The sequence below is a fragment of the Protopterus annectens genome, chromosome 1.part0 (assembly GCF_019279795.1).
Source record: "Protopterus annectens isolate FY-2018-M chromosome 1.part0, PAN1.0, whole genome shotgun sequence".
Classification (NCBI taxonomy): Eukaryota; Metazoa; Chordata; order Ceratodontiformes; family Protopteridae; genus Protopterus; species Protopterus annectens.
Genome location: NC_056725.1, coordinates 1662926366 through 1662939464, shown reverse-complemented (window position 1 = coordinate 1662939464; position 13099 = coordinate 1662926366). Strand labels below are relative to the sequence as shown.

General features: G+C 38.1%; 1 protein-coding gene across 2 annotated transcripts in view; it reads right to left on the bottom strand.

The window, feature by feature from the left end:
- Positions 1-13099, bottom strand: part of SGSM3 (small G protein signaling modulator 3) — a 1391341-nt gene that overhangs the window by 369527 nt on the left and 1008715 nt on the right. The gene's annotated exons all lie outside the window — the stretch shown is intronic.

Sequence of the window (13099 nt, the reverse complement as noted above, 5' to 3'; positions counted from 1 at the left end):
TTATCTGATTATTTTAATGTCAACTTGAAGTGCTCATATTCTGATATGTATAATCAGTAGTATGAACTACCACATTAGTACATGTAAGCGCAATAAGATCTGATGAAGCCCTTCCCTTCATTAACATAAATGGTTAAAGCACTTTACAATAATAATTTTTAGCAAGCACAAGTTAAGACACATGATTTCACTTGACACAACTTACTTATATATTACTAGGACAGTCACCTCTCTTTATGTGGTATTTTTGTGTGTGCATATATGCATCCATGTGCATTTGTGTATGTTTATGTGTCTGCATTTTGTGGATGTGTACATATATGCAAGTGTATTTATATATACATATATGTACACATAGTTCTCAGTATATGTGTGTATGCATGCATGTTTGTAGTTGTATGTGTATTTGGTTGCATACATACATACATATATATATATATATATATATATATGTATTCACTCACACACACACACACACACATGCATAAATAGATGGATATTTGTGTGTTAGTGTTTAGGTATTTACACATGCAATTAACATTTTTTTTTGTTTTGTCTTGAATCTGTCCTTATGTATGGTGCATCTCTGCCCCTTACCATTTCCCCTCCCATATGTGCTCTGAGACTGGGAGCATCAGATGAAGGGGGTGGTGTGGTCATTATGGAACAGCATGATTACAAAGCTAAAATGTTTGAGTATTTAAATGATAGTGTGTTTTTCACAACAGCTTCACTTAATGAAGTAAACATTTTCAATTACAGGTTGGACCTGGTATTAGATGAACTATTTCAGGAATATAATTTTAGTGAAGCAGAAATGAAATATTTAAAAGTTAAAAACCCCTTGATTCCTTCTTTTTTTGGGATTCCCAAAATACACAAGACAGTTGAGAATCCACCTATAGTTGTGGCAAGGGGTTCTAAGACTGAACCTATAGCCAAACTAGTAGACCATTATTTGAATGAATTTTTTAAGGGGAAGGATCATTTACTCAAAGACTCTGGGCATTTGTAAAAATTTTTAGACAGAATTGAGTACAAAGAGAATATCATTTTAATTAGCATTGATATAAAATATTTGTTTTTGACTATCCCACATAAAGAAGGTATGGAATATTTCCAGGAAGCCCTGAACTTGGGTTCTAATATTTCAACGGATTAAATTCATGTTTTGTCTACCCTGATGGAACTGGTATTGAAAATAATTTTATCTGTTTCCAGAGCAAATATTTTAAACAAACTTGGGGGGTAGCAACGGGGGCGGCAGTAGTCCCTGCATTTGTGAACATAGTACTATGGATGTGGGAAACTAGATTCATTTTCAGTTCAGAATATATGAAACACATTTTCAGATATTATAGGCTTTTGGACGGCATTTTGATTTTGTGGGAAGGCAGGATTAATGAAATCCCACAGTTTGTTAACTACATTAACAATGTCACAGACTTTTTAACGTTTATAAGTAGTGTGGAGGAGGAAGGTTGTAACTACTTAGATGTTTATATTTACAAAAACAGAAGGAAGAGATGTTTTGAGTCATCCATTTATAGGAAACCAACATACTCAGTTTCCTACATTTTGAAAGCAATCACCCTTTTTAGCAAAAAAGAAATTTGGTGAAAGGACATATGATAAGGTTGTCTAGGTTAACAACAGAGGAACAACAGCTAGAAATTGATTTGGTTAAACTAAAAGAAATGTTCAAGTTAAGGGGCTACCCTGTATCTTTGATAGAAAAACAGGAAGTTTATGTGTTAGGAAAGAGAGCTGACTCATATGTCCCCCTGTTGAGAAACCCCGACATGGAGGTGGCTGAAAACAACAAGGAGTACAACTCCACTTGTTATGTGTTTACATATGACCACCATTTCCTTAGTATTAGGCAGATTGTTGAAAAAAAACTGGAGTAGTGTATTTGGAGCATGTAACTAAGAAATTGGGACAAACTCCGAAGATAGCTTTTAGAAGGGGGTATGAACATGAAAAACATTTTTGAAAGGAAGCATAAGACACGTCCCAACAGGGAGGATGAACAAGTGTAATGCTTGTAAGGATTGCAGATATATTTATGAGACTAGGAATATGATAATTGGCAGATTTAATAGAGTGTTACCAGTACAGGGGAACTACAACTGCAACACCAGGGGAGTTATATGTGGCCTTGTGCCAGACATGTACTGCTTTCTACATAGGAAAAATGGAAAATCAATTGAGGAAAAGGATACACCAGCACATATATGCAATAAAAAAGCATGATAGGTCAAATGCTTGGTATAGGCATAGTGTGATATGCAGCAACTTTAAAAAAAATAGTTTTCTGTGTGTTGGAAAAGGAGGCTAGACAGGAACATTGAGGGAATTGGTCTAGCTTCCTGGAATACAAAGAAACACATTGGCAAGTACTACTAAACTTCTCACACTTTCCAGGTATCAACAACAGAATTTCAGTTAGTAGTCTGTTGGCTTTAAAAGTGGACAAGGTTTAGAATCCATTTCTTCACGCTGAAGTGTAAACATCTAAGAATGTGTAGGCACTTAATTATCATTATTTTTACGCATTTTAGGTTATAGTAATAAGGTACTAGTTAATTAGGGTTCCGTGATTCATATCAAATATTAAAATCATATTTAAAATCACCTTTAAAACCATTATTAAAAATCAATAAAAGTTAGAATTTAGATCAAAACTATTCATAGTTTGTAAGGAAGTTTTTCATATTTTACAAATATGGTTTGTGTTTGGCTCTTTTTTATAATTGAAACAAGGTATTTGAATGTATTTTAATGTCTAACAAACTATGGTGGTTTTCTATTGGCTGTACTTTATTGGAGCTGTTATAAAAGAGGATGTGTGTATGGTATGTTTATCTGATGAAGTTCCGTTTTTCAAAAATAAAGGGAACAAAAGAACTTATATTACAACTCTGACCTAGTCTAGTACTGCAGGAAAGCTTTGCCTGTGCTTGGATGACTTCCAAATCTGAACACCTTTAAAAATTATGCTAAAGGCGAGAAGACCAATGAAGGATTTTAAATACTCAGTTTCTTAAAACCAACTGCCTCCAAGGGCAAAGACTTACCTTAGTGAAAGTGTAAAACTGCCAAATTCAGTTTGTGAACATACTTAAGCAAATGATTGATAGATGTGACAATATTGCCCTTCCCTCCTTGCAGGAACAAATGAAATCCCTTTAGCTAATTTGTACTTCCATCGATGAAAGAATATTCTCTCTCTCCTCATCAACAAACTCAGTGACAGACATTAAAACATTATACTTCCTCATTTTCATCAACGACTGGCAAATGACTACTGCCAGTGGTTCCTGTCTTTTTTGGCATCTCCTTTGGTATTACTTTGCAGAGTGGGTAAAAATATCACTACTGCTACTCATATCCTGTTCCTGTTCAAGTCATCCTGAAACACCTGAACTGGCTGGAACACTCCCTTCCCTGCAAATCACATATATCAGGATGCTACCTTGCCTCCTGACCAGAGAAACATCTCCCTGCTATCTTTACTGCATCTGTTGTTTTTGAGCCAGTTGCAGAGTTCTTGGTAATCTGGTGCCCCCATCCAAAAAGGTTACCGTTTTCTGAACCTGAGGTTCATTAGAATCAACATAAATTCTCCCTCACGTTGTCCTCCTCTTCAGTGACCCCCTCAAAACACACAACACAGCTTGAAAGTTTCCCATGAGGCCTCCAGGTAACCAAATGACCAAGTGGAGCAAACTTTCCTGCAAGCTTCTTTGAGGAATGCAAAGCTCTTGATCTTAAAACAGGTTTAACTTATATGGAGTTCTTGGTAAATAATCAAAGTGTGACTGTCAAATTGAATGCCAAGGTTTGTACAAAGAATTGAAGAACAAAGCTTCTTCAAATTTTGATTCAGGGCTACAAAGGATAAAGTCAAAGAAAATGAGTTGCAAAAAGTTGCATGCTAAACAAATTTGAAAGAGATCATATGGAATACATAAATGGAAGCGAATATGAGGAAGGATCATCAGGACTAGAAGATAATTCAGAGAGGTCAGTTAATTTGTAAGATTATCTCTACAATTGGCTCAACAATTCCCATGGGAACACATCTGACTGACATATCTGAGTCACGGTGAAGGGGCATTCCAGCAAATTCAAGTTTCAGAAGGCATGAGTTGCAAGAGGAAATGTATGGAAGTGCAGGCAATTCCTCCCACACTGCCAGAAAACACTTACCAGAAGAGATGCCAAAGAATCCAGATGAACCATTCAAAAGATCATACGAAGTTACTAGGCTATTGGCCCTGAGGCCCTTATAAGCATAGCCAAGAGTTTAGCCCATGCACAGACAAATCAGCACCAGATGCCCTTGTCCAGCAGGGACACGGGTGGAATCCAAGGGATGTATTTTCTATTTCCCATCCAGATGGTGCTTAAAAAGGGGTAAAGAAGTACTTTGCTTGATGTGGTGAGGGAGTCTATTCCATAGATGAGAGTGTCTCTGGACACAAATCTCTCCTGGCAGCAAGTTCTATTCATGTCACAGACCAGGTTGAGACCATATGTGCAGGTTACTCGATTGGAGCTTGACTTGCGGATATGCAGCAGTCCCATCAAGGCGGAGTCCGAGATCGTCTTGTATGCCAAAGGTCACCTCTGAGGAGTCTGTATGAAACAGAGTACAGGGATAGGGCTTTTAGCCTATCTGTGTACGGTAGACTTTTGAGGCCCTGGATTCTCCTGGTGAGGAACCTCTGTGGTCTCTGCAGCAGCTGCATGTGCTTTGTGAGGTACATGCTGAATGGGGCACTGTATTCAATAATGGGCCTTATAAGGGTAGAATACAGGGATGTTATGACCTCCTTGTCCCTGGATGAGCTACCCTTACTTATGAGTTGGGCCATGTAGAAAGCTTTCCGTACAATGGACATTGACAACAGCCACATTTTAATAAGCACTGAACAATGACGGAAGTATTTGAAATGCTTTCGGTTTTATGTCTATTAAATGGGCTTGCTGATGTCGATCACAGGAGGCAGAATATATTTAATTAATCTCTGAAGGCTTTGATCCACAACGGTATGGAAGCCTACAGGATTGTGAATTTCTCTCCTTTTACTCTTATATCTATGGAAGTGTGAATTAACTAAGGGGCTTTCATTCATACCAGCAAGAAAGGCCAGTATTGTCATGTCTATCAGTAATTTGCATGAGTATGTCCACAAACTGAATTTGTCAGTTTTATACACTCAGCAAGCTAAGCCTTTGCCCTGCTGATGCTGGTTTATGCAACAACCTCAAAGGTCTGTTTTCTTTTCCTTTTAGAAATCATAAAATTATCGTAGGGGCCATCCTTGAAAGTTTTATGAGAATAAAGCCCTATTGAAAGTAAGAAATAATCATAACAAACCATTTTAAAAACTATGTTATTAAATCCAAGGATTGTTTGACTCATTTATATCAACATAGCTTTATACATGCAAATGTCAATTTTAAATTTGTAGTTTTAGAAGGGACATCTCCAAATGGTAAGGAAAGGGTATCAGCAAGACTGGAAAGCATATACATGTCAGGTACAGGGTATTAATGAAGATAGAAAAATTCAAAGTTTTTTTTTTTTTTTTTAAAAGAACTGTAATCCATTAATTAATGGACTTGTGCAACTAGCTAAGCAAATGCTTTATTTACTGGAAGCTTTTTGACTGATGAGGTTCCAGTGTTAAGTATGAAAGATCTTACTCTGTGGGTAGGTCATTATTATTATTTTATATAAAGATATGTGCTCCTTTTTGATCAATGGTTGCAGACTTTATAGTATGTGAATACAGCATTTGATGCAGTTTGTTTATTTTACCCTCCAGTCCATGGGTTGTCTGCTTCACCTTAATCATACAGGGTGCACAGGAACGCATCAGACCCCAGACAGCCACCACTGCTACCGACAGGTAAGGCTCCCTGACTTGTGTACAGATGACCCCCATCCCCTGTGCAGACAAGGCCAGCAATAATGTGCAATTTCAGAGAGCAGGACTGTCCTCAACTCACTAACAAACCAACCTTGCACCAGTCATTCTAAGACTCCATCCTTCACCAGACTGAGTAGCATGCCCTGCAAACAAACTTTCCCCAGATCCCTCTTGCCCTAGGAAAGGTTTGTAGATCAGAGCGTATATTTGTACCTTTAAGAAGCATTTCCAGATGTAGCATGTGCATATAAATACTGAGCATATGCAGGCAGACAGAACAACCAGAGTGTTGACATGTATGAGTGTGGCAATCAGTCTGTTTATAAGTGTATGTAAATTTGAGTTACAAAGCCTCATTTCTGATGTGTTTGAGTGCAATAAAGCTGCTTCAACAGAACCCACGAATGTTCGTCTGTTTTATCCTGACCAGACGAGCAACATGGCATCAGAACCAGGATTAAGAGAATTACATCTTCGAGCTATGAGGTGTATTATTGAAGGCAGACTAAGCAGGTAGAGTGAAATGGAGCACTGACAAATGAAAAAGGGCAAGAAACAAACTAAAGGTAAAGAAAAATGCACAAATTATTTATTTGGCAAAGAAAATGAAACAATGCATTTATAAGGCACAAAACGCATTATTAATCAAACGAGTATCATAAAATGTATTATTAAGCAAAAGAAAGGCACAAACCACATCATTAATTAAACAAAATGTTCAAAACCAACATATTTGATAAAACTAGCAGATATTCATGTGGGGCTCAGAATTACCTTTGGTTTGCATCACGAGCATGTTTAACGTAAATCAGACACAAGAAAAGTATAATGAGAATAACAAGAGATTAAAAAGCCATAACGAGTTCAATAAAAGGGCAAATTAAGCTTAAAGAGCAAGGTGACTGCATGTTTTTTTTTTACTAAAAGACCATGTCTGGGCACAAACTACTATTTCACATTGACTGAAGCCATTCAAAGCATAACTAGAGTTGTTCGAAGTATCTCAGTTTGTGCAAAGTGTTTGCAGAGTGTGTGCTTTATTACAGTGCAATTATTTCAAGGAGTTTGCTGTGTGCAAAGTACAGTTATATTGCAAAGTGCAGTCAAAGTACAGCCATTCTGAAAAGTTTCTTGTGCTGTGTGCATTTTAATCGAAGAGTGCCGCCATTTCAGAGTGCTTCTTACACTGTGCATTGATATTTTGCAAAGTACAGCCATTTTGAAAGATTCTTGTGCTGTGTCTTGTTTATTTGCAAAGTGCAATCATCACAAAGTGTTTCTTACTCTGTGCTTTTTCCATTGTGTACAGTTTATTCCCAAAGCACAGTCATTTTGAAGTATTCTTACACTAAGGAGTGGTTTCATAAAGTACAGTAATTTTAAAGTGTTCTTGTACTACGGATACTTATTTGGTAAAATGCAGTTATTTCAAAGAGTTTGCTGTGCTACTGTGCATAATCACAAGTACTGGCATAAAATCCTTGCACATATATTTGTGTGTGTATCTCCATACATAATTTCAAGCACCTTCACTACTGTGTGTTGATATGGCAGAGGCATTTCACAGACCAAGTGCACTTGTGTTTGATCATAATATAGGAGAGAACTGGAGAATATAGAGCAGGAATAAGATATTTTCATACAAACAGCTTTTTCTGACAAAGATGCATGTACAAGGGTATTTATTTTGCTTAACTTAGCTGGGTCAGAAGCCATTGAATGAGAGCATTCATTTGTGTATGCACCAGAATTATATGCAATAGAGGGGGAAAGCCATCACATTGTGGTACCAGCTGAATCCAGAGAACACCCTGAGTGCTTAAAATGTAAATTTAGAGAAATGTGCAACCCCCAGACAAATGTTACATTAGAGAGGTACTTATCTTATACAAGAGACAAAAAGTCAGGTGAAACTTTTGCAGCTTATATTACTGACTTGAGAAATAAAGCCAAGACATGCAGATCTGGTGACTTAAAAGATGAGATAATAAAGGAGAGACTTGTGTGTGGTGTTAACACTGCTGCAGTGAGAAAGATTTTGCTTTGTAACAGTGATTTAACGTTGAGCAAAGCCACAGAGATATGTCAAATCCATGAGCTCACAGAAGGGCACACAAGCATGCTTACAAGTAATAGGCACATGGTTTCAGCAGCCTCTAGAGCAAACGTAGACAGCATGTGACACGTGGCAAGCAGAAACAAGCCTAAGGACATGGCAGCAGCAACCCCTGTGGGTATGGCAAGGAATGCCCGGAGCTTTCTAGCAGGTTCTGAGCCAGTTCAGTAAGGGGAGCATGCTCAGTACAGTATAAGAGTGAGTCACCTAAACCCAAATGAAGTCTTATTGTTAATTGTACTAATTGTGGAGCCAACCATGAGTCTAAAAGAGAGAAGTGCTTAGCATTTGGTCAGCAATGCGACAAGTGTAAAAAATTGAACCATTTTCAAAAGTTTTGTAAATCAAACAAACCTCATTCAGTTATTAAGAAAAGTCACTCAAAAAAGCAAGTTGATCATGTAGAAAGCTGCAACCCTGCTTTCTAAGTAGAAGGTGTATCAGTGGCCAGTGACAAGGTTAATGCAGTACATCTGTTGGCAAAGAATGAAGTATTTTGTACTGCCTAATCAATGGAAAACCATGGAGCTCAAAGTAGACACTGGTTCAAAGTGCAATGTGATGTCAGCAGAAACATTTGCTAAAGTGAGGGGTGGTGAGCAACTTAATTTGGTCAGTTGTGCAAAGTTTGCTGCTTATGGAGGTGAAGAGATTCAAACTGAAGGCTCAGTGATGCTTTCATGCTATTCGGCTGGGAACAGCTACAGCTTGCAATTTTATGTAGCCAGAAGACCTGTACAGTCATTATTAGGTCTCAGAGACAGTTTAAGAATGAAACTGTTTTTTTTGCAAAAGTACATCATGTAAGCACGTCCCAGCTCCAGCTTTACAGATGCTATTTTCTCAGAGTATGCTGAAGTGTTCCACTACAAGCTAGACAAATTTCCAGTTGTGTACTCCATGAAAGTAGAGCCAGAGGCCATTCTAGTGGTTAAACCAGCAAGGTGATTCCAATAGCTATCCAGGACAAAGTCAAGGTCCAGTTTACACAAAATGGTGTGATTTGTCCAGTCACAGAATCAATCAAGTGGGTATCGTCCATGGTAGCTGCTCATAAGAAAACTTCAGATGAAAACAGAATATGCATTGGCCCAAAAGACTTGAATAAGGCATTAAAAAGACCTCATCGTCCTATGCACACAGTCGCGGAGATTGCAACCCTCAAGCCAAATGCCACTGTTTTTTTCTGTCTTAGATGTGAAGAGTTCATTTTGGCAAGTAATGCTTGATTGCAAAAATTCACTATTGACTACATTCAGTACCCCATTTGGTAGATACAGATTCCTCAAGATGCCTTTTGGAATAAAATCTGCCAGTGAAGTCTTTCAGCATGCAATGGAGCAATTATTTTCAGGCTACCCATATGCAATAATAGTCAATTTACTGGTTGGAGGTAATGGTGAAGCAGAGCATGACAGAAACCTCAGGAAAGTTCTGGACAGAGCGTATGAAGTGACTTTAAAGCTCAGTCCTCTGAAGTGCAAATTCAGACTACCACAAGTTACTTATGTAGGTCATTTATTTTCCAGTACAGGCTTATGACCAGATCCTTCCAAGCAAGCAGCCATCCTAGAGATGCCAGCTCCAGATAATGTCCAAGACTTACAGCATTTTCTTGGTATGGTTAACTATTTGGGCAAATTTATCCCTGATTTTAGTGAGTTATCAGCACCTTTAATAGAGCTGACATGCAAAAAATGTTGCACGGTCATGGTTAGAACAACACCAGAGAGCATTTGATAACCTCAAATTGCTAACCCACCTGCATTAAGATACTATGATTTCAAAAAAAAACAGTAGTTCTTTTCTGTTATGCTTCAACATTTGGTATTGGTGCAGTTATTCTTCTAGAGGGCAGACCAATAGCCTATGCATCTAGAACTCTTACCCAACCTGAAATGCAATATGCTCAAATTGAGAAAGAACATTTGTCAATTGTGTTCGCATGTTCGAAGTTCCATGATTATATTTATGGCCAAGCAATCCAGACAGAAACTAATCACCAACCTCTAGTCACTATTTTAAAGAAGCCTTTGCATTCCGCTCCAGCAGGACTACAAAGAATGATGCTCAAACTGCAAAAGTACAATTTCAAAATGGTCTATTCAAGGGGTAAACTTCTTTATCTGGCTAATACCTTATCCAGATCACCCAGAAATACCACGGAACAGCTTGATGCAGAGAATTTTGACTTTAATGTCATGGAAGTGCATAATTTTTCTACCACAAGGCTTGATGAGCTGAGAGATCATACAGAGACTGATCCAATTTTGTAAAAGATCAACCACTTCCTTAATGTATGTTGGCCGTCAAAGCAATCCTGTCTACTGCCAGAAGTACAACCTTACTTTCCATACAGAGATGAGATGCTGATGGAAGATGGAAGATGGTATTTTCAAAGGGCCAAAAGTTGTAGTTCCTACTTCCTTACAACATGAATACATTAAGATTTTACATTGTAGCCACCCAGGTTCCAGTTATACCAAAAGAAGGGTGAAATTACTAGTACTTTGGCCTTTTCTAGCAAAAGACATTGATAAAGGGCTTTCTTCTTGTTCAGTGTGCAACAGTACTAAGCCACATTTGCAAAAAAGAGCCACTTCAGCTAAGCCAAATTCCTGAACTACCTTGGTCAACAGTAACAACTGACATATTTGAGTGGAACAGTCAACATTACTTAGTGTTGGTAGACTCTTAATTAAACTGGTTTGAGATTGATTTGCTACCTGACCCAACGTCCAGTGCTGTTATTACTAAGATGAAACGTCACTTCTCAGTCCATGGCAGTCCACACAAAGTTATTTCTGACAACGGTTCTCAGTTTACCAGTCAATTGTTTCACAGACTTGCTAATGAGTGGGACTTTATCCATGTTACTAGCAGTCCTGAATATCCTTAGTCAAACGGCCTTGCTGAACGTGCAGTACATAGTCCAAAGCAATTACTGGAGAGAGCAAAGTGTGGCAATACCGATATCTTGTTGAATTTACTTAATCTCAGAAATAAACTCTGTGACAATCTACTAGGTTCACCTGCTCACAGACTTCTATCTAGGTAAATCAGAACAACCTTGCCTATCAGTTCTAGTTTGTTGGTGCCAAATGCTAAAAACAACAGAGCAATCAAAGAACAACTTTTTAAGAAGCATTCTTCTCAGAAGTCCAGCTTTGATAAAATGAACAGATTTCTTTATCCATTGAAATAAGGAGAAAGAGTGAGGATGCAAACATCGAAAGGCTCTGAATGAATAGGTCAAGTGAGAGGTATATATACCAAGCCGAGATCCTACTAAGTGGAATATGAGGGTATAGAGTACAGGTGAAACTGCACACATCATCTTCCAGTATCAGAAACTATATCACAGCATTGTACCTGTGATACAGACGCTACATCTCAGAGGAACCCTTGACAATGTTCATACCGAGGAACACGTCGCAGTATCCAATCCCATTCCTGATGTCCCAGATGTCTCCACAGTTGAACATTCCGTGAAGACTGTTCCCATTGCTAGATCCAATTCTGACTTTTATGTTACATGGTCAGGTCGTATTTCTAGGCCTAGTGTAAAATACACAGCAACTTGGACATAATTATTTTCTAGGTGTCTGATTTTGTATGATTACATGTCAAATAATTAGTTCTGTATAACTGCATGTCAAAAGACATTTCTGTAAATTGCATGTCATCGAATACTGTCGTTTCGTACAAGGACTATTTCTCAAAGAGGGAGAATGTAGATCACAGCGTGTGAATGTACCTTTAAGAAGCATTTCCAGATGTAGCACCTATATATAAATAGTGAGCACGTGTAGGCGGAAGTGCCATTTTGACAGAACAGCCAGAGTGTTAACATGTAGGAGTGTGGTAGTCAGCCTGTTTATAAGTTTATTTACGTTTGAGTTACAAAACCTCATTTCTGATGTATTTGTATGTAATAAAGCTGTTTGAACAGAATCCACAAATGTTTCTCTGTTTTATCCTGACCAGACGAGGGACAAGGTTAACAGCCATATACCTCATTATTCCATCCCTATCCATAATCAGCTCTTACAGCCACCAAAACTGTTAGTCAGTCTCTGGCTGCCTGAGCCATAGCCAGGTTTTATCCTTCTATAACACAGAAATGGCTGTCATGATGTATGTTTTTAGCATAGTACACATGCAAGTAGCATTATATCATTAGAAGGTGGCATCTTAGATTAGAGTATACATTTATTTACCTTTCTGTTTGTAATTTGAGTGTGATACACCATGTTCGTGCTTCATAACAAATAAGCAACAGTTTATTTATACAATGCTTTATGCTAACAAATGACTACTTTTATCTTGTATACCAGCATCAAAGAGTCATGATTTTCCTACAGCTACCATGTTCCAGACTGTTAGAAATAACCAAGCTATGTTTGTTAAAATAACCACAACAAATACAGCGTTATTGCAAACCTCAAATAAATACACCATAAGCATTTACTCCACTTTACTGCTACGTAACAAAGTTATGTCTCCAGTGCAGGGAATGTTCATAGGTTCACAGGTAATTACTAGGCTAACAACCCTAAAGGGTGTTTTTATGCTTAGCCATGCTTCTCAATTGTATTGGACATGGTTTGGTACCACAGGTTTGTATGGGCGGTATATATAACTCGGGCATGAGTGGTCACACATTTAGCATCTCTCTCCTTTTAACAGAGAAAGAGTGCCAGATCACAGGGACATTTTCCATTCACCACGTATTGGTGTAAGCTATGCTTGAAAAATGTGGGGATGAACTTTCCTTCATACGAATGGGAAGCCAGTTCCAAGGAAGGAGTAATCTCTGAGACACATGCCTATCCCTTAAACATGTCTTCCAACACGTCTGTTTTATGTTACAGATGAGATGTAGAGCCCTGGATCTGGTATTTCTGATGCTATTTGTATTGATGTGCAGTAGATCCATCAAAGCTAAATCAGAGGATGCTTGCAGGCTGGGCATAGATTGCATCTCAGCACTTTGAAGGAGACCAAATACAGGGATAGGGATTTGAGGTGGTCCAAG